The 22929-nt window shown below is 36.5% G+C and overlaps 1 protein-coding gene across 2 annotated transcripts in view; it reads left to right on the forward strand.

Annotated features, from left to right (window-relative positions):
• Positions 1–22929, forward strand: part of PLPPR5 (phospholipid phosphatase related 5) — a 203121-nt gene that overhangs the window by 2657 nt on the left and 177535 nt on the right. The window contains exon 1 of one of the 2 annotated variants that reach the window (XM_085232182.1): positions 3453–3562. The exons of the other annotated variant lie outside the window; for it this stretch is intronic. The gene's annotated coding sequence lies outside the window, so the exon portion shown is untranslated. Of the gene's footprint in view, positions 1–3452; positions 3563–22929 lie in introns of those variants that run through there. 2 annotated transcript variants of the gene reach the window in all.

Here is a 22929-nt window from a genome sequence, read left to right on the forward strand (position 1 = left end):
ACCTCTTCACTTTGGCAATGAAAAAGTAACTGTAAGTTGTGTGCTTAGCTTTGCCAAAGGTTTTCCCAAGCTTAAGGGATGCATTTCTGCATGTATCAGCAAAGCAAGGCAGAGGAAGATGGTCTGTGATTCTGTGATAGTTTATAAATGTATAAATTATCTGTAATTATATATTAAGAAGTTTCTGACGTCAAGTGATTGAAGCAATTTTTGTATGACTGTGCTGAAACTTCTTCAGAAAACTCTTGTATTTAAATGCAGAAAAATAGTAACTTGTCTCAAACAGTTGTAGCCTGGTAGTAAAAAGGAAGATAACTAATACTTAGATTTAGTGAGCTGAAAATTGTCTAGTTCTATAAATAGATGAAAAAGGAAATATTTGACCATTATTCCTGGCCCTATTCATTCAAAAAGCATTAGTCAGCCCTCCAAATGAGATTAAAACATTGATTGAGATTCTTCTTATTTCCCTTCACTTTTGCTTTTAATTGTGTTTGTTTTGTATTTTAGGCTTTCCCCACTGGCTACTGAAGTTAAAAGCTTCATAATAAAAGAAATAAAATCTGTGATTTGTCCTTAGCAGACTTAATGGGAGATGCCATTCTTCTAGAATTCTCTGCTATTCCAGCAACTGATTGGAGCTGATTACAGGGTGCAGCAGGGGAATCTCTGGGTACTTTTATTTCCAGAGGAATGAGTGAGCAAGGAAAAGATGGAGGTCTGGATAAGGCAAAACTGGAAAAAAGTGCTAAAGGGGAAAATTTCCTTGGGCGTATTAGTATGCACTAACTTCCAGAAGTTAAATATTTATACAAAGTGCAAACCAGAAACAATACTTCAGCTCTTTATTTTTTTTCCTCAGTAGAACAATTCAGGAAGCTTCTTTGTGTGGAGGAGTGTAAGAGTTGGCTGAAACTCAAATTCAGAGAGTTTTCAGTAAAAACATTTGGCGTGCAACTGAAAATTTCCAAAGCAGCTATGTGGCTGTTCTGTTCTATCCTGTCAGTGCCTTATTCCTTGCTGTTCTCCCCAGAGCTTTCCAAGGGCTGGGCTGGGGTGGTGGTAGCGGCTCACTGCGGTGCTGCTCAGGGGCTCGAAGGCACGGAAGGCCACGATACTCTTAATTGCTCTGTGTTTCCTCATCAGGTGATGATCTGGAACAGGTAGTATGTGAACTCATGGATATCTACCTGCTAGGCAAATAGAGTTTTTTGTGTGGCAAGAAAATATATAGACATGGCTAAGACATGCTCAAGTAATAAGTGCCCAGACTTGAAATTATGCAGCTGGATCACAGTCAGGTTAGTGGTGTAGATCTGTGGGGTTACCTGGATACAGCAGAGATCAGGACTGACCTCAGATTCAGTGGTAAATAAAAGTGAAAAGAATACTGAAAGCATGCACACTTTTGGCATGAACACATATATTTCTTGTTGGTGTGAGTTTCAGTGATCAAATGTGCATCTTATCCTTTTGGACCTCAAAATAAAATAAAACAAATCTTGTTTGTAAGTTAATTGCAGATTATTAAGCTATTTAAGCTTATTAGATAATATGAAGTATTCAGAATGTTAAAAATGTTACTTTTTTTTCCCTACCAGTCTGTAAGCTCTCACAAATCCAATGTTATGATCTTTAGCTCTGAATTGGGTTTTGAAATTTATTTATTCTACAAAACTTCAAAAGATTTCTTGGATAATTATTATGGGCCCTAAATGGATGTTACTTGTGAACGTTCAGTTATTAACTTCAGATAAAGAGTCCTTTACAATGAAAGCTGCCAGAAAGAAACTGGCACAAATTTGGTATTCACAACGTAGTGCAGTTCAAATGCTCTTTTTGTTTGTTTCATAATCCACTTATTCTTGATATATTTTTTTTTTAATGTCCATCCTTTGTATAAAAGGACATCATTTATATATATATATATATATATATATATATATATTAAAAAATGTTACTTTGTTATTAATTAAAAATAATTGACAGGAAAAATGAAGGGTTAGAAGTTAATCTACCTAAGAACAGTGATGGGAAGATTGGGGGGATTTAACATAAGCTGCTGTGAGTTGTTCCCAGTGACACCAAGAAGGTGTGATGTTGGTATCAGGAGTGAAGCAGCCATTACAGTGCCTGCATCTTTTGGTGCTCTGCAGTGGCTGCTTCCAGGCATGAAGGAGGTGCAGCCCTGAGTCCGTCTCGTTGCACAGGGTTGGCTGTGAAAACAAGGTGGTCTGACTGACCAGTGTTCCTTTGATACAATTAATGCCTTATGGATGCAGTTTGTGTTTGTTATTATTATTATTATTATTTTCCAAAAGCAAGGCATAATATGGAATTTCACATTAGTTGGCAGTAAATGGTCAGCTGTAGGAAAAAAGTAGTTAACAGAGGAAAAACAGTGAAACACTGTAAAATTTGTCTTTGATTTCTTTGTAATTATGACAGTTTGAATTCAAAGTTTCCTCAAAGCCCTACATACACGTACTGTTTCTTCATCTGAGAATCTCAAGAGTGCTAGAAACGTTAATTGAATAACCTTCTTAATAAATCTGTGAAGGAAGATGGATAATTATTGCACAATACTCAGAGTGATAAGGCACAGAGAAGCATTATACATAATGTTAAATACTTTGTTAGTATCTGGAGTACTGTGCGAATTCTGGCAGAGTTAGGATCTATGAACAGGCTACAAAAAATAGCCCCTCTCAGGGTATCTTCATTTGAGAACAAGAAATCATTTTCTGATCTTGATACTCTTTTGACTGTTGGAGCCAAAAAGCTGTCAGACATGTCAGGTGAACAGCAATCTGAATTTCCATAGCTATGGGGACTGTTGTAAGTATAAAGATCTTTCATGAAGAATTAGCTTCCGTGGGGTATTTTTCTGAACTTCTGATTAAAAAATAAAAAAATAAAAAAAAAATCCAAGAGTCTTGGCTTCTCAAATGTTTTTCTAGAAGTTGTATTACACGCAGAAGCCTTGACATATGAGTGCAGATAATGACTTGTTTATTACAAGCAGTCCTGTCTCAAGGAAGTTGTATTTGTTTTGAATGGTGGCTTAAGGATGCCCAAGTCATTATTTATAATGCTAACGTTGATCCTATTCTGAACTGTCTGAATTCTTTCTAGCATGAGAGTTATATTTTGGATCATAAAAAAAGAGACTGAAATACTGACAAAAATGTACACAGTCTTTTACAGTCTCTGCTGTATTTTAATGAAAAAAAGCAAACCATTAGGTCAGCTCTCAAAGCATACGTGAGGATAAATTAGGAGGAAAGAAGGAACTCCAAAAAAAATCCTTCAAGGCAGGTAACAGTGAGTATAGAAATGTATTGTTACATTCAGTAACAACTGTTACTGAAAGGTCCACCAATGCCAACACAAACACAACAAAGCGCTTACAGTTACTTCTCCTTAGGTGCTTTTGTTGAGTTTGAGCTCAAGCCTTGACTCACTTCCTTTTTCTGCAGAGCTACAGGCGGGTCGGACAAGCCCAGCAGAGAAGGAAAATCGCAGTCTTTCTTTCTTCCTGTGTGTATAGATGGATCTCAGGGTAAGGAGACTCTTAGAATTTGGCGCTAGTCATCTGCAGCTTCAGTGGGCTATTCACCAGCTGTGGAGTTTGCAGAGACTGTCCAAAGCCACGGTCCTTCTTGGCTAGGTATAGGTAGAAGGATGCAGAACAGCACAGCTCCAGTATACACAGACTCTTGTTAACAAGGTTAGTTGTGAGGGAACAGGGTGTGATAGAGTTCCATATAATCTTTACTAAGTAATGTCCACTCTTTAAGCATTAGCTGTGATGTGCTGAAAGTAATGGCTGTGAAGGTAGCTGTTTGTGTGTGGCAGATCGAGGCCAGCCCTGCATTGCTTACTTGGCTTGCCTGCAGTGCGGCCACAGTGGCTGGGTCCTCCCTGGGGCTCTGATATGGACTGATTTCAGAGCTCTTCAGAATTGATTCCACACGTATCTGCTTTTCTTCTCAACCTCATTAAGGCGTGAATTTAGATGCTTCATTAAATATACATACAATTAGCTCCAGCTAAGGGCCCTGATGGCTGAGGGAGAATTTTTTCTCGGGTGAAAAAGTGCAATGTAGATGCAATGTATTCTTTCCTTAGGAGGAGTGGGAGTGCTGAGTATGAAGATAATCTATAGATAAATGTATGTATGTCATGTGGTTGGAATCTCCTTCAGATTTTCTTATCTTCCCTTTCTCCTATAACTTTGTGTGTTAAGTATATTATAAAATGTTTAATGTTGATGTTACTGAGAAAACAGAAGAAAAAGAAAAGACGTAAATCCAGCAGAAAGGCTATAGATATCCTCTTGGCTTGCAGATATCTTCTTCAGCGCTGTTTCCATGGAAATTATTTATAGTGCCTGGAGGGAGTGAAGTGCAGGTCACAGATCTGCACAGCTACAGTAGGCTCTCAGCCCGGGTAGGCGGAATCTGACAACAACAAATGGGCATATCTTTGAATGGAGGAGTTCTGCTTTTAGAGGAAAATGTAATCTCTTACAAAAATGTGATTTTTGAAAGAAAATATTCATCTCTATGGCAGTTTGGGTGAAATTAGAACAAAGAGCTGTCAGTTTTCACCATGAAAGCAGCTTCCAGCTCTCTTCCCTCTGCTCCCCTTCTCCTACTGCTTGAAGTCATTAAGGGTCTCGTCACATTTATGAGAGCAGAATTCTAAGTACCGTGTTGGATAATCACAGTGTATTCCAAAAATGCCTAATTGCTTTACCTGGGATATGCTGAAGCAGAACACCTATACTTTGCTAAATGCTGTGGATACTGCCAATCATCAAGGAACATATTTTTATTTATATTAAAATATATGTAATAGAAATGATCTAAAAATATATGGTATGGTTTTTTAATATATATTATGTATATTACATGTAACTTTTTCTTATCCTAGAGCTACAGAAATATAATATAGAACAATTTATGTGGCACACTTCTATAGAAGAAGTACAGAGAGGTGAGCAGGTATATAGACTACAGTTTGAACTGAAGTATCAAGCTTTCATTTTCTCACTAATTATTCAGCAGAATTAGTGCAATATTAAGGAGTTTCTTACCCCTTCCTGCAAGACAAGCAAACAAAACCCACAAACAGCAACACCTTCAGGAGTATTTTATAAGCTAGGACACAGCTATTGACTATCTCTCATTACTCTGTATTACAATATTAAGTGATTACAATGTTAAGCCCTACATTGATTTGACAGAATTGGTTGCATCTGGGTGTGGCACATTGCTCATTAGTTCTCACATACACTGCAGAAAGATGAAAAGCCCCTTCCAAGTACAACTCTATTGATTTTAGCTGTTTATAGATGGCTATTTGAAGGTAGATCTAGATGAATGTTTGTTTTTTTTCTATCTGTGGTTACCACAATATGATTCTTTTACTTGCCTATGAATGTACTACTAACCACAAAAAAAAGTGGTAAGATTTTCTTTTTAATACTTTAAATACACTTTTTTTTTTTTTCTTCTTTCATGTCTCCTTATTTTATATTTATTTTATATTATTTTTTTCTCGGTCTCTTACTTAGGTTATTGGAGAATAATGAATACATTCCTCTGCTCCTTGCAGTTTAGTGTATGCTATAGAGTTAGCCATATTGTATACAGGTTCTGTGGAAGTAACTGCAGTAATAAGGTATGATCAGGCATCTTTTCTCTATTTTGCTGGAGAAATGCAGGGTATTCAATCTGACAGGTGGATATCTTAGAACAATTTCATCTGTATTCCAGGAAATAAATATAGAAGAAAGATGATGGAAAGAAATTTTCTAATTACTTTTATTGGGGTATTAAATATTTATACTGTGTTGTCTTGTAGACATTGTTGCACAGTGCACTTCTAACTTCAAAATATAAGAGACAGTGAAGATCAGTAACTGCCCTGAAGTGTTTAACCAGGAACTCTACACACATAAGCTCAATATAAATTTTTCTAGGTAAAAATCTTCACTTTAGGCCTTGCTTACAATTTTTTTTTTCTTCAGATTTAGTTTATGGTCTGAAAGGATCAGCTTACTGTAAAGTGTTGCTCTTTTTTCCTTTGTAACTTCTTAGCTAAATAAAAGATATTGAAGGGATGTGTGGATTCTGCTCTTGTTCTGCAGTGATTCTTTATTTGTGCTTTTCTTGGTGCTTTTGCACTGAGAACAGAGTTAGATAGATTTGGGCAATGAAAAAGATAATATGCTTATTAAACCTACAGACAACATCATATTGAGAAAGACTTTGGCATTGTTGGAGGACAGATTTAGAGTTTAGGATGGACTTGGCAAAATGGAGGTCTGAAAAGTAAAGGAAGCAATTCCGTAAGAACAAATGCAATCACCATATTAAGGAAAGAGTGATTGTCTTTACAGATACAGGATATAGAACTAATGTTAGATAGAAATTCAGATGTGTAGTGTATTTTGAAAGCTTTAGAAATAGCCTTCATCTTCTGTACTCCAGGCAAAGAAATTGAAATAGCATTTCTGTTGGGCTAACAAATGTTGCATGAATGGGTGTGCTATGAGGGGCCTTATCTGCCAGGGGGCAGAAAGTGTATCCAGTAAAGTAGGTATTGGGCACAAAAATGTGGAAAAATGCATCACTGTCATTCTTCATTTGGGAGCCTACAAGGGTATGTGCAGAAGCCCTCGGTGTGAGGGTTCCCAGGTAATAGGAGCTGCCCAGTACTGGATGCTGGACCTTGGAAAACTGTTGATTTGTGAAGCTGGTACCTTAACATGGACCTGAGTTCTTTGTGAAGGAACTTGGAGTCCACAGGCAGACGGAAGGCTAAGTGCAACTCCAGGTTTCTTTAAAATAACAGAATTTCCTGCTAGAAAATGTCAGTGTAAAATGACTTATGGACAGTTGCAGGGCAATGTTCACGATCAGAAAGCATTATCAGTTGATGCTACCACAAGCAATCCCTGATTTAGTTATACCATCTTCTTTTAAACTTTATATCACTAAGAACAGCAATACTCAATACCAGTGAGGTGATGAGCTTGAATGTTTGTACTTTATTAGCATTGAAGAAGCCATTTTATTGCTTATACCATGCATACAAGGCATGGTAGTAGTGAAGATTTTTTGGAACAAACAAAGAAATGGTCCTGTAACACGTGATCTGTTTGTCTGGAATAGATTTCTTGCATGAGTTAAACCAGGAGTGACAACATGCCATGTCTGCTGCTTACATCACACAGGTAACTTCTGTGATATCCTAAGTGCGATGAGAAGTTTAATTATTCCAGAAGAAACTTTCTTGATATTTTGAATCTTTTTTTTTTCTTGAAAGAGAAGTTTTTTTTATTCCCATTGTCTAGAATTGTCTAGAAGTGAAGTAAAATTGTCCCTCTTTCTGATCTTTCTCTTTCCCTTCATTTGAGTGACATAAAATTAGCTCATCTAATCTGTGTGTCTTTCATAATCATAGCTTCTTAAAGAGAAGAAAAAGATTGAATTTGTCTTTTCTTTCTTAAAGAATCTCTTTACCCATAAAACCAATTCTGCACCGGTGTTGTGACAAGGTCTCTGTACTCTTTTTTAAATCTAGTTGGTTTTTTTTTTTTTTTTTTTTTTTTTTTTTTTTTTTTCCTTTGGAAGATACTCTTCCAGTTAGCACAGGTTTTTTTCAACAGTTCAATTAGGCAGACCTCTTTATCAACTCAGGTGTAAAAACCTTAGTGGTGCCTGCTGGCTGGAGGTTAAGTATTAACTGCTGCAACCTAGAAATTCAGCGCTCACCTCATTAATCCTTTTCAAACCATCTGTCATAAGAAGATGCAATATGCAACATTGCATTTTATTTTTTTCCCCCTCTTTTGGCATCTGCCAATTCATTCCTAATTCTGAGAAATGTGTTGTTAAATTCAGTAATTTTTTGCCATGCTTTTGTCAGTTTGGATATCTTGACTGCTCTTTGTTGTTTCCATTGAAAGAGGCTCCATTTAAAATCTTTTCTATATGGCAGTAAGCAGTTCTTCACTTGTTATTATGTTTTCTTGTTGGGATGAACTGTTTTGAACAGCAGTGTGCTCAAAGCTGTTCTCCCTAGGAGATGTTTTTGGAAAAAAAAAAAAAAAAGAACAAAACAGAAGTGGCCCATATGGTCTCCTCTTGTGCAAAATGTGTTCAGATTACCACGGCGGTATGGAATTGGTATGAGATGGAATGCAAATCTTAAATATGTTGTAGCCTGCCCATAAAGGCTGTGCTCCTTTCCTATAGCCATAGACTGAATGCAGGGAGCAGTAATAGCTGTAAAACTTTCCCAGAAGACATGGAAAATGGAAGATAGACATAGATTTAATGTTTTATGTAGTAATAAAGAGAATAACTGATAGGCAGTTGTAGAGCATTGTAGTGTTACAGAGCGGATGCCATGCCCTAACAGTGATAAGAGATTCATTAGGTAATGAATTTGTCTGTTGTTACTGACAGTGTTATTATGAAGATCTATACTAGTTAACTCTTGGAGACTCAGTTTTATATTGATGGGAATAGCTATTGTAAGAAAAAGCACTGATGCACTGTGATGGCTGCCTGAACAGGGCATGCATGTTTTTCAGTTCAGCAGCATGCTGAGATCCATGCTGGTCTCTTTGCATTATTATTGAAAAGGAGCCTAACTTTCTTCCCAACAAACAAGATGGATTCCTTTGCTTTTCTTTTTGTGCTTTAAAGCACTTTCTTTGTAAGGCTTATGTCAATAACAGTCCTCTGAAAAATACATTTTTAGCAGAGCATTAATCAGCAATGTTGTTTTGCTGCAGGTCTCTGATAAAAGCTTGTCCAGCAATGTAGAAATGTCTTTTTTCCTTTTGCAGATGGAAATAGAGAGATGCTGTTTCTGACTGTATTTTGCTCACAAATTCCAACACTCATGATCGTAGTGGGAGTTTGTGAAGTGATTGCTTATTTTTTTTAATCTACAAGAATCCTGAATATAAGCAGTTAGAACCCAGCATGCATATCCCATGAGAAGGTCCAAAATATGGTTTTGTAGGAATGAAGCAACATTTTAACCCTATAGGATCCTCTTATTCTGTCTGCATTCTTTCAGTTGTATAGCATCTAGACCTGTGTTTCGTTATAATACGGAAGTAAAGCTGGATAATGCTTTGACATAATAGAAATTTTTCTTCACCTTATAAATTGATAAGAGGCAGCCATGCTCATTGAACAAAATAGTGTGTCAGTTCACTAGACATTGCTCTGTGTAGAGACTGAAAGGGATCACCTGCTAGAAATTAGTGCACTAGTTAGCTTAGTGCTACGTGGGAAGGGCAAGAGAAAGATCTTGCACTCAATTCGTTTTCCTGAGTTAATAGTTAACAATGAAAAAATTTAAAAAACAAACAAATCAGAATGGTGGTGATTGGCCTCCCACAAAGATCTGTACCCACTTCTAAAAATTTTTCATGCTAAGTAGCTACCTTTGGTTTTGCTTCCCATTGCATCAGATCAGCTTAATCCTTTTCATTATTTTATTTCACTGAAGTGAAATAAGTAACAAAAAACATAGGGTAAATGGTCTCTTTTCAATGGACAAATTTGCATACTTGCCAGCCAAGCAGAAGAGCACTACCCATTATGTGGCTAGTGCTTTTAGACTCAGTTTGCACAATTCTGCCTATTTTTAAAAATTTAGGCAGCCAGGCAGAGTGATTTATCTGAAACGCATTTCACAGAGTTTACTTTATAAGTGAATTTAACACAATTGTCCTGAAGTTGGTAAGAACTCTGAGATGGACATCCCTGATGAAATATTCAGAAAAGAGCTAGTATTTCTGTGCTTTTCTATACTACCCATTAACATGTGGTAGCTCTAGAGAGACATCAATTATACAATACCTGAGATTTTCTTTATAGCACTTCAGCTTCGCTGCTCTTCCTCTAGAGTCTATTTTACAGCAGCTCTTGCAGTTCCATTAGGAATGAACATCTACTCCTGTGTTTGCGTAGCCAAGCCTTACAAGCCTGAATGGGTAGGAACGATAATTCTGTGGTTTGCTGTGCTTGCAAGGGTACTAGTTTCTGTAGTCAATATTCTGGCCTCTTGTCTCTCTGGGATTTTGAAATTTCAGTGCAGTAGCTTTACATGTGATCAAGATGATGTACAATGCACACAGAAGGATTCTAGGCAAATAAACAGTAGGCTGTCTTTGGCAGGAATGCATATTTAAGAAGAAAAATCCTTACTATGTTGAAATGACCATGTGCTGTGGGTACGAGGTTGTGCCAGTTACCTGTTGGAGATTCTAATATAATTATAGGATAATTATGCTGTTCCGTGACAAAAGTAGACTTGATCAGTCCCTCAATAGTGTATGTTCGCAGTGGAAAACAAATGCAGTTGATGCTCTTGGATTCTGTCAAATAAAGCTGGCACTGAAGCAAGGGTAAGAAATGTGTAGATAAATCATGTGACTGATTTCAACGTAGATTGGCAACAGTAAAATAGAGGTGCACAAAGCAGAATGCTTAGTTTTTCTTATCATAGCTCAAGCCTCACCCTGGACTTGTTAAGAGTAGCTTTGAATGAGCAATATAAATTTAGATACGTAAATAGCATTTAGTCATTTGGTCTGGGGAAGCAAAAGTAACCAGTTCTATTGCTAATTATACAGTTTGTTTCTATGTAATTGGTTATGGAATCTGGTATGCTTTGTACTGGTGTGAATATCAGGAGAGCTTTTGTCTTTTGAATTACAAATGGAAAAGAAAACTTTGGTATGATGTTCACATCTGCAAGGAAATGCAGATGAAATTTCATCACAGCATCTTATTGCAAAGAGTAGGACAGTAGAGTTGTGTAGTCCAACCTCCTGCTGAGTGCACAGTTAGCCATCATCTCGTGGCTGGTTCTTCAGGGCTCTGTTTTATCTTGAAGATCCCCAAGGATGCATATGGCACAGCTTCCTTGAGGGGCCTCACAGCCAAGCAGTGGGAATGTCCTTCTTAACAAACAGCCTGAGACTCTTGCTCACTTGCTCTACACAGGTGTGAAGGGCTTGGCTCTGTCTCTGTAACCTCCTTGCAGGCACCAGCAGGAAGCCAGTGAGATGGAAGATATGCTTCAGAGCTGCAATACTGTTCAAAGCAGTATTCCTGGAACAGTTGATTTGTTCATCTTGAATGTTGCATAATAGTACATGAAGTAGCACTTAGATCAAACAAGGTGGACTGTAGCATCCCTGAGTATTTCGGCTTTTTAAGCCTCAGGTTTTCGCAAGATCAAACTTTGAGTGGTGAAGGTATGCAGTGTATTTTCTATCTTCCAAAACTGATTTTTAAAACTCTCAAGAGGGGAAAATAAGAAAAAAGTAAGTTTTTATTTTTCTTCAACTTGCATTTCCGTTCAGACTTGTATTCAGTCTGGCTGTGAAGTATGTATGAGAATGTCAGTAAGAGCCTTGTCATAACAATTGCAGAGGTGCTGTTCACAACCAAGGAAGAATAAATCATTCACTTTATGTGCAAATGACTGTAAGGCTGATTTGTTTGATTATTATTTTTTTTAAATTAAGATCTGAAGTCACAGAGCAATAATTTCTTACATTTACACTCTAGATCAACTTCTTCACCAGTACAACAAATAAATGAGACAGTGAAATATGAAATAATGCTTATTACGAAGCTGACTTTTTTTTAACTTTAACGATAAAGAATAATATTAAAATCAGAATGGGACTAATTAATTCCTTACATGCACACACACACAGCACTGATTAATTTCCTAAATATATAATTAATGATTTTCAACTGCTTACATCAGCCCTGGCTGGGTTGGCAGGAATTTTAGAATGTATATAATAAGGGCAATCTGCATCTGTTGAAAGGTAGTGCCCTTGTTCAGCTACCACCAGTGGGCTTAACAAAGAATGGCTTTGCTTCAAACACCAAACGCAGAGGTATAGCATTTTTCTTGAGTGTGTTTGTATGTACAAGTTGGCTGTAAGATAGCCACTGTGCAAACAATGGCATTACATGGGAGCTTTAGAAAATGGAGTGCTGAATACACAGCCTAGGAATATAATATTTTTATGTGAGCAGTAGGAGTGCTTTCTTGCACTTCCATTCAAGTTAGTGACTCGGAGGAAACGCTTTTAAGGTTATGTACTGTGTTGAGGAGATGCACCTGTTGCTGCACTACAGCACTGCCTTCTGTAACCGTGGCAAAAAAGGAAAAAACTGACTCTGAGAATTGAAGCAAATAATCTTGTACTGCAGTGGTAGAATGCAATGCTGGTTTACTGTACCCCACTTGAGATGCTTTGGTGTGAAATGAGTTGTTGACTTCTTTTTTTGATTTCTTTTGTTAATGCTCCTACATTTACATTCCAGATAATTGATTCTTGCTGTTTTTTGTTGTGGTGGGCTTTTTATTTTGTTTAATTAGTCAGTTTATTTTTTGGACTCCTCTTGGTTTATTGCTCTTTCATTTTTGCACGTGTGGTCTCAAAAATTCCTGTGATGTCTAATAAACCTGGCAGTGACTGCGCATTACAGACAGAAGCACAAATCACATGAGCTGTGGAATCTGCACCTCTACACAGTAACAATGTCACTATACCAATGTATTAATATCAGTATAACACTATCACCAAACATTAACTCTTCCCTCTCTCTATTTACAAGTAGTAGAGTAGTTACTTAACACAAGGCCTGTGAATTGAACCTATTTTCATTCCTCGAAAATTTGGTAACATTCTCACCAGGAATTAGAGACCAAGTGACAGTGATATTTGATCCAATAAGGTGCTGTGAGACATACTTTAGTTCTGTGATTTCCATTTCAGTTCACTTTCTTCAAAACACATTTCACTTTATTGCTTATTCTTCAGCAGGGCTGCTTATTTCTCTCCCCTTGCTTTGTCAGGCTGTTGAAAGGCAGTGCCACCTTTGTTAGATATCTGGTTGCTACCTTGCTAACAGGTGCAGCCACTATGAGCGTTAATGGAATTAAAGCAGAGCTCTAATTTGACTGTCATATCTTAGATCTTAAAATAATTTGTCCACCTATTTGTTTTAACTTGCATCTTGGCACTGCTCAACCTTTTGCTTGGAGAAGTGGGAGCTACAGAGCAATAACTTATTTGAGAGGTTCAGTAGAGATGACTGTGAAGACTTTGCACAGAGAATGTTTGTTTTGAACATATTTTTACCTTCCTACCAAAAATGAAGTAATTAGTTACTTAAAATCCCTCCTGAGTTACAGATAAAGATCTGGGTGTTGTCTGTACAGCAATGACTGGTGCTGTCTGATGGCATGTGGTCACACAGGGCTTCTAATCTTACCTGCTTTCTGACCTCTTGCAAACAAAATCCTACTTGCTCTATCTATTTGTTGAGTCTCCTTTTAATTTTAGCAATATTCACACTCCTCCTCTCACTACCACATTTCTAGTATTTCTGGGTTCCTTAAGCAGTGCCTTAGATAACAAAGAGTTGGTTTTCTGTTAGCCTTACAACGCTAATGGAGTACTTTCTTCTTTCATCTTTACAAGGGAGATTTTCTTCTTACTACTGTGACTGGCTACTAGATGTACTTTTTTTTTTTTTTTTTTTTCCTGAGAATTTAGCACACTTAGTTTTAGACGAGATTATAAACTTTCTATCTCCTGAGTTCTCTTGTTGGGGCGTGGGAATAACTAGAACAGCAAAACTAACACAAATGCATGAATTCAGTAAACAGGAAAAAAATCAACTACACAAATTTTTTAACAGTTGACGGATGTTAGAACCACTTCAATATACGTTAATGTGTTTTTGAGCCTTGGGCTTTAAGCTTACTTTGCAGCCAAGTCTCATTGCTTTGCTGACAGCTTGCCGCAAAGGGAGCGGTGCGTTTGCATCAGGTCTGAGTACCCCAAGTGGTAGGTGTGTGCTGACCATGTTTACTTCTGTATGCTTAAGTGCACGTCGTGAACAGAAAATAGTCTGAAAATTTGTCAATTCAGTGATGAGAGGAAAGAAGATTCATTATATAAAAAGGCAAACAAATAGTTTACAGGCAGGAATTGTGGATTATGTATTATATGAGTACAGCAGGAGTCTTAACATCTCATTGTTGCCTCTGATTAATTTGAATGTTCATCAAACATGAATGTTCATCAAACATAATCTTGTACACATAAACTCAGTATATATACAGGGAATATTTGTAACAAATAGTCCCTACTCTCAAAAATCATTTATTCTGAACTAAAAATTGGTGGTAGAGGATGCTTTCACTTCATAGGATACAAGCTTAGAGGCTTAGGATGCTGATCTTATAGAGGCCTTTGCACTGAGGTTTCCATTCCAGTATTTAGCTGGCTACAGTTTTATTGCTATCATCTTTCCTTATAATCTATACTGATAATTTTTTGTAGTTTTCTTAAATCTTACTAACTATGAATGCAGAAGCAAGGAAAAACATCAGCTATTGATAGTTTTCTGAGTTAGTTTGAGAGCTTATGAATACAGTATGTTTATTACTTTTATGAATCAGTGTGGATGGCACATTGTCAAGTGCAGACAGCATGGTGGGATGTTACATTATGGAAGCCTTTCTTTCAATGTTAGAGAAAATTAAAAAAAAAAAAATAGTTGGAGGGAAAAGGCTCGATTAGGAGTGTGGGAATGGCATGTTGCATGCAAATTAAGTGACAGTATGGACTTAGCCTGATACAGAATGCTTAAAAATTTGTGTACTTAATCCTCCAAGTCTTTATATACTTTCCCATCATGTAGGAAAATTCCAGCTGAGAATTTTGGGCTGATTTGCACGAGCATTAACTTAAGGATTTCAGGGAACTGGCATTATATTACTAAAATCTAAACTTCTCATGCAATTCTATGAACCAGGAAGGATTTGAAATCTCAGCTGTGTTTTTTCAATGGTAAAACTGTTTTCTGATTCTATTGCTGTTTTCTCAGCTGTTTCTTGAGTGCTTATACCAGGCTTTAATATTGCTCTGGCTACCAACTGAGTCTCTAGGCAGCTCTCAGGAAGCATTAACAAAGTGTTTGAGAAATAGTCGATTGGGCTGTACAAAATAAATATTGTGAACTTGGACATAATGTAAAAGATTGTGCTTGTTTCCAGAATACTTTCTTGGTTTGCAATACAGATGTCAGGTAATGTGTATCCAAAGAACTAAGTGCAGTAAGTGTTGGATTTGGAAATTTTCCTGTCAATGGCACTATGCTTAGCCCACCTGTGATTACCTACCTGAGATTTTTTTGTTTTTGTTTCCCCAGTGATTGTGCATTTTAGTCAAGTGCAAAAGAGAAGCAATTAAGAAGGCTTTTTGTGTATAAGATACTCTGTAGGCAGCTCAATTGTTGGAAGTGACAATTTTCCCCTCTACATGTAGCACTTACTTTACAATAGGCTTGATTGTGCAGATAGAGTTCTTATTCACTGATGCATTTGATGAAGAAAATAAAAATATGGTTTTATATACTGCTTCAACCAAGCCAAGTAACTTTTAATTAAAATAATAATTCTTTACAACAAGGTAGGAAATTGCTTTTCCCATCCTATAAATATTCACTATCTAAATGCCTTTTTAAAATTTTAGTGAAATTTGGACTTTTGCAAATGTTAATTAAAATATGGAAAAAATATGGTAAGAACAATTGAAATATTTAATTTAGTATATGCACATACACGGACCCTGTGATGCAAAAAGCAATTGCTCATCACCTGCTGTCTGATGCCCAGCCAGTCCCCAGGCTGTGGCTGCCTATCACAACCAACTCACCTCAGTTTCTTAGTGTTTTTGTTTGTTTGTTTTGTTTTGTTTTTGATTTTTTTTTTTAAATGATGTCACAGTATGGAATATTGCTTTGAACAATTTAGGTCAGCTGTCCTCGTTCTGTCCCCTTCCAGATCCTTGTGCTCCTCAGCCCACTTGCTGGCAGAACAGTTTGAGAGACTGGAATGTCCTTGGCATCGTACAGCATTTCTCAGGATCAACTAAAACATCCATGTGTTATCAGCACTGGTTTTCTCCTAAAGTCAAAACATAGCATCATACCAGCACCATGTGAAAATCAACTCAGCCCCAGACAAAACCAGGACACCTTGTTAGTGGAAAAAAAAAAAAAAGGCCTAGAATTATAGTAGGATTCTTTGAATGCAGTGTGTAGCTATATACTGTGGCTTGCACCTCACCTTCGCATAGAGGGCTGTTTCAAAAGAATACTTTGAAGTCTCTATTCTGCAGATATTTCTGCTTGGTCAACTCCTTAAGTGAATCAGCTCTCATTATTTGTTCCTTGTTTTTTAATTTTTTTTTTTTTTCCTAAGAAAAGTGGAGCTTCAGTCCCTTACTTAAGTATTCACATAAGAATCATCACTGAAATATTTTGTATAGGATTCACTGGGTGAAGAGGGACAAGAAAACTTCAAATATACCAGCTGTGTTCCGCCTCAGAAATATATTGTTTCTGAGGCACCAGTGTTTGGTTTGCGTGGCAATGCTGGGTTTCCCTCCAGATTTGCTTTTTACAGCTCCATTAAGCACTACTCTATGTTGTCTCATAGAGTGTGTTTATGTCTTTGTTGGAGAACTGAACTTGTAGGTCAGCATTTTTTCTGACTTCCTGGGCTACTGAAACCAATGGATTTGGTAGGTGCCCTTCAAAATACATTAGACAAGTAAAAATCTTTAAATGAAGATCCCCAGACAGATTTGTTAAATATTCTGTTGAAGAATGATATTTAATGAAAGTTTTTATGTTTTGCATGGTAACTTGATTAGTGTTTGTAGGTATGAAATTCTGGACTTCAAATGGATTAAGTTTTTCTCATAGATGCCATGGGTTGGAATTTCTTCCTCTTGGCTTAGAATTAAAATATTAGATAGAGGATTTCATGTAAATCCTTACTTAAGGGCGGTGAAGATTAAAGTGAATTCTGATTAGCATAAATCTTTCAGTTTCTGTTCCCTGGTCCTCACAGCGGCCCATAGGAAACTATTTATTTATTTATTTTTTAAGAAAAAGCACAGAGAGGTTTATTAGTTCATCAGAACTTGTTGGGACAGCCCTCTGTGAAAGTAAATCCTTCATGACTTTAGGCTATACAGTTCCTTGAGCAGGGAGTCATAATCTCTGTACATTTGTCAAATGCATGGGAAAGTCTGGTAATGACAAAATCCTGTACAATAATTCTAGTATTTCCTTCTCCCTTGCTTTGATCCCTCCCAATTAATGTATTCCCTTCTATTTTTTTTTTTGTAAGTTGAAATTCATTATTTTCAAAATTAAAGCAAATTCAGATACCTATGTAACTAATTGAAATATCATTCAATGCTTTCATTAAGTTCAGTAGAAGGTGCAGACATCCAGAATGTTTGAAAGTGAAATTTTGCTCCTTTGGCTTTAAGTAGATAAAAACGTACTTGGCTTTACATGACCCATAAATCCAATCTAGATACTTAGATGTGCACCAGCCTTATGCATGCCATTTATGCTTGAAATGTCCTCATAGCCCACATCCAAGAAACCTAGTCTGAAAACCCAGGAAACTAGGAAAAGAAAATAGTAATTAAATAACTAAAAGTGAGCACCAGTATTTAACTCTGTTTCCATTTATGACTGGCTTAAAATAAGCATTTATTCCTAATTCTGAAAAGAGAAGTATGTATGTCCATAAACACATTGGTCACTAGTGTTTGTAAAATCCTCTAAGTTTTTAATTACAGATTAAAGTGTAGTATTGTGTTTCCTTCTACTATGACCAAAATCAAGTCCACTATAATATATATAGTAATTGTTCCTTTTGGTGCTTACATGTATGCCCTTCAGAAGAAATATAAGACTTAAGGATGTGTTGGCCTAAATTGTGTTCCTGATGCTGTAGTCTTTGATCTTTCCTGTGTATTTAAAATTTCTTCTCTGCTATTACCACTTTTCACTTACATGGTAACAGTGGTAAATGACGTACCTGATAGCTTGCTGGCTTTGTTGGTCAGTATTTTTCCAGAGAATTGAGATTAAAAATTCTCAGCTGAGGGGGCTTTGCACAGCACACAGCACTCTTCCTTAGGTACAATATTTTTCTTTGGGTGACCTTGTGCCCTTCCAGCAGTGCTAGGACTCTTACTGCTACCTGCTTTGTGAACAAATGATTGAGGTCAAAACCACTGTACCTTAGTACTCATATTGAACAATTTGGCTATTAAATTACATTTAACTTTCCGCTGTGACACTGAGTGAATAAAATCAGGGCTCTTAAAGCGTGTCAACCTAATATCAAATTACTTTATCTCTTCATTCCTGTGGTTACAAAGAAGGATAGGGAAAACCAATTGCAGGCTCACAAAAACAGAAGAGAAAATGTCTTTTTGTTGGAGCCCTGGCTTTTTCAAATGGATTTGAGAACAGCTGTGTCCTATAAAGAATTCTGTTTTAACCAGCTTGTAACTGTAAGTTTTTAAAATTATGTTTCCTTCTGCATAAAAAGTATATATAATACCAAACAATTTTTTAAAAATAATTTTAGGCTGTGTGATTGTGGATGGGTAGATGAGTGGACTGTGACATTGTATATGACAGGCACCTGCCCTTACAGAGCTCTCAGGCTAGTGCTTTTAGCATTACTGCTTCCAAGACTGCGGCTGTTATGAGAGTTCTTGCAGTAGAAGGCAGAAGGAAAGGCATGTAAGATTTCATTTTGAACAAAGCTGAGGGTTCAAATGATATTTTGTCAATAAAATTACAAATTTTCTGGGGCACTAAGAAACTGGATGTGTAGGTGTAGGGTATTGGGCAAACTTTTATGTTAATTTTTGGAGAGAAAAAGTATTGAAGGCCTAGAAGTTCCCATACATGTTACGTCTGATTTTTCTCTTGCCTTGAAATATTGTAGTTATTTCTGAAAAATTTATTTGGAGTCTTTGATACTTACTCATGATACCTGCTGTGTGACTGCGAGAGAGACTGCACAATGCGTAGGAAAAAGGAGAATCATTAATCTTGTTTAGAAACTGCATGGTATCCCATGTCTTATTTCACCATTCTGGCAATGCTGAGAACATTGTTAGCACAGAATTATAATGAGCATTAGATAGAAATCTATATTGGGCTGCAATATGGCATATTTCCTTAAGCTGAATCTTGCATACCCCAGCTATAACTTGGGCATTACATAGATGGTTGGTTTTTTGTTGTTGTTTTTTAATCAATTGTATACATTTTCACTTTCAAATGATGAGTTATATTTTAACAGCTGCACTTGAATAACGCTCGCACTTTGACTAGGGATAACAGACTGCTTTGGTTTACAGTAGGCTCAGATCACAGGTACACTTCAATTTTTCAAGGCAAACTCAGTAGGGAGGTGAAATGGACTTCTGGTGTGCAGCTGATATACTGCTCTGATCTTGGTTTTTCAGCCACACTTCTGTAATTGAAGCTACTGAGAGTTTTACTACTGATGGAAGAAAATGGTATCTGTCAGTTGTTTTCTGCTTAATGTTTGGCTGTAGTTGTATATGATTTCACAGTGGGCTGTTCATGTCTGCATGTTGGCCCTAGCATGTCCTTTGTGGATGAAATGTGGAGATACGTTATGGAATCTGTAAGCTTCTGGAAGTGCTTACCAAACTTGAATGTCTTGTTTAATTGAAACATCTGGTCTGCCAAGGTAATAACTCACCTTAGTGTGTACTGAGAACCACTGGATGAAAATAACTGTGTTATTCTAAAAATAGTGGAAAAACGTGTAAAATCATTCTGAGAAAACAGAAGGAGGTTTTAAATGAAAAAAAAAAAATGAACACAAATAATATGTATTAAACTATTAGCTCTTTTTTGCAACATGAAGGAAATTGTGTGCAATTATGAGTTGAGTTTTTTTTTTTTTTTTTTAGCAAATGGCAGAACTTAGAATAAAATTTTCTGATGTTTTGAGTGGTTATGGTGTGAAATTCACTGCTAAAAAGCAAGCAGAAATGTAGTGTGCTGAAGAGAAAGAGGCAAAATTCTCCATTCTCACATTATGGTGTGGAAATATTCTATTAGAAAGTGACAATTTAAATCATGACTCCTTCCCTGTTCTGAATGGCAATCCATCTGAAATCTGTGTTACGCTACTGAATTCTGCGATCAATGCTGCAAGTGGAAGCAGAGCTTGGGGTGAAGCTAACTGCTGTGGGATTGCAGCATAGTGGCAGAGTTTGAGAAATGAGAAATTTTCCTCGTGATTGAAAGGAGCTGCTGGATTAGATTGTTTTTCTTTCTTGTTTTCTGCTTTGTAGTAATATAAGTGACAAAACCATAGCAAAATCAAATGTTATTTCAAGCCATCTGCTATGAAAGCAGGTTAAAGATTTTTTAATCATTATCTACAGCAAGAAACCATTGTAATCATAAGTAAGACCAGTTAGGTGATGACAAATGCTGAGTTCTGTAGTTATCGCCAAACAGACGAATACCATGAGAGACATGATTTTAAGACACAAACCTTTGATGAACATACTAAATATTTGATTACATTCTCTGTGTTTCATTAATTCAATTCTGAAACATCTCTGAAAAATGAAAAGAAAGAATTCAAAATAATGTAAATACTGGAAACTTTAGCCCCATTTGAAATCAGTGTTCTGCACAGTTGATAGCTTATGTCATTTAGGCCAAGGTGGAAATTACAGATCTTCTGCATTAACATTAAATCTGCAGCACTTTACACGCACTTCTCATAAGATTCTCTTGTCTCCCCTTGCTTTTTGTTCTTTTTCTTCCTTTTCCTTTTGCCTTTTCCTAACTCTCAACAGTCACTGACAGGCAAATAAATGTCCCTTCCCTTGGTAGGAGTATTGGAACTAGATGATTTTTAGGATGTCTTCTGACTGAAACCATTCTATGATTCTTGGTTTGCTCTACATGCTTTTGGAAAATATTGCTTTAACAGTTTTAATGATTACTCTGAGTATGACCAGAGGATTTACTCTATTTTTGCTACTTTGCCCTATTTTAAAACAAATCAATATTTGCTGCTGCTTTTAGGTTTATTTCATCAGATGTATCTCACAGGTTTAAACTAAATGCGTAAGTAACTCATCCTCTATTGTGAAGGGAGACAAGGCATGATATGGGCATACCACCTGTCCTTCCAGTGATGTGTTCAGATGCATTTTGTTACAGTTGCAAGCTGTAATTATCCTCTATTATTCTAACATACTTTTACTGACACACTGGACATGAAAAACTAATTTATTAGTTGGTGTAATTTATGAAGAAGTTTAGCAGTGGTAACATGCTGTAAATATGGGACTGGAATACCTACTGTGTCAGATCTCCATGCACATGACTGTTTTTCCAGTAGAATTCATGGTAATTCTGTCCAATCTTAAAGGGAAATACCAGACAAGTTTTAGGAAAATAAAATTGTTTACTGTCTTCAATTTATATGAGTTTTACATTTCAGCTATTGTGGGGATGCAAAGTGTATGTTTGCTTTTAATCAACTTTATATTTTTATAAAGCTCTGCCTTTTAAGTAGTAACTGGTTGAAGCAATTTTCTTGTAAATCCTTAATTTGTCAGGCACTTAACTGCTTTTAATGTCATATTGCTGCTCTAAATGAGTCACGAAGAGCAGGCTTGTGTTTCCCAAGTTGCATTTTAGGGTTTCTACCAGAGGATCTGTAAACAAGATTTCAGCTGGAACTAGAAAAGAGAAGTTGACATTAATATTTTGGTACAGTCCTAAGTCAGTGTGCAAGAGTAAACAAAAGTGATAATGGATTTCTTTAACTAAGAGGAACAGTGTAGAAAGATAACATCAAGTTTTGATCATTTTTATTTCTAGTATCTGTCTTCTGCGTACATTGCAATTGCTCTTTAAAGTGAAAAGTATCACCAGGATAACCTATTTCATCAGAGATATTAGAAAATGTCTGTGAGTTCATTTGTAACTGACAGGAATGAAAACAAGGTAATCAAAAATTATAGCTCTGTGTCACATCTCTCTATGGACAGGTATTTAAGGGCAGTGATTTTATGAAGCCCTGTTGTATTCATGTGGCATTGTAACAGCTGCAGTTTTCTTAAAACAGGATACCAGGTATGTAAGAGCAAAAATACTGTACATTTTTAAAGAAAAAAAGTTTTTATCTTTCCATCTATGTCCAAACTGTTGGTTATAATAAATTGTAGAGAAACTGTAAGAAAATGGGATGGTAAATGTTCTTGCAAGACCTGATGTCAGATGCCAGTACAAGGTGGCTCTGATTTAGGATACTGCTGTCGTTTGACATGCCTATATTAAATACAGTTCGAAACAGGCCCATACCATAAAGACATTGCTTGAGAACTCTCTGAACCACACAGTTGAGCAGCTGAGGTTTTTATTGATATTTTATTGATATTTCTGCTTGGTCTTCCATACCTTGAGAGATTTTCCTCCCTTGAGCCACTCAGGCACTAATTCTTTAATTCTTGAGACAGTTCTGATTTTTACTTTGAAATTCTGTTCAGTCCTGCATGCAGCATACACAGGTACAAAGAATTGTTACTCTTGAAGACCATCATAAACAATGGGAAAACAGAACTTGGTACATTAGAAATGTGTTTTGTATATCAGCCATAGCCAACAGTAAAGATTGAATTCCATTTGACAGAATTACAAATTTGAAGAATTCTGAAGAATGGTGGTAAATAAAAGAGGGAGATGAGTCCTGAATTTACAGAATATTTCTTACATGTCTCTTGTAACAGCCAGCTGGTAATTATCAACAATGGGTGTGCATTAATCTAGGCCTTCATTTCAGCTAATGCGCCTATAAAAATATATTGATAGATGGTACATTTTATTTACTGTGTTTAGCATGGTACTGTCCTTGTAACTCCAATATTTTGGTGATATAATTATTTCAGCCACCAGGTGG

This window comes from Meleagris gallopavo, chromosome 10, assembly GCF_905368555.1.
Source record: "Meleagris gallopavo chromosome 10, MGAL_WU_HG_1.1, whole genome shotgun sequence".
NCBI lineage: Eukaryota > Metazoa > Chordata > Aves > Galliformes > Phasianidae > Meleagris > Meleagris gallopavo.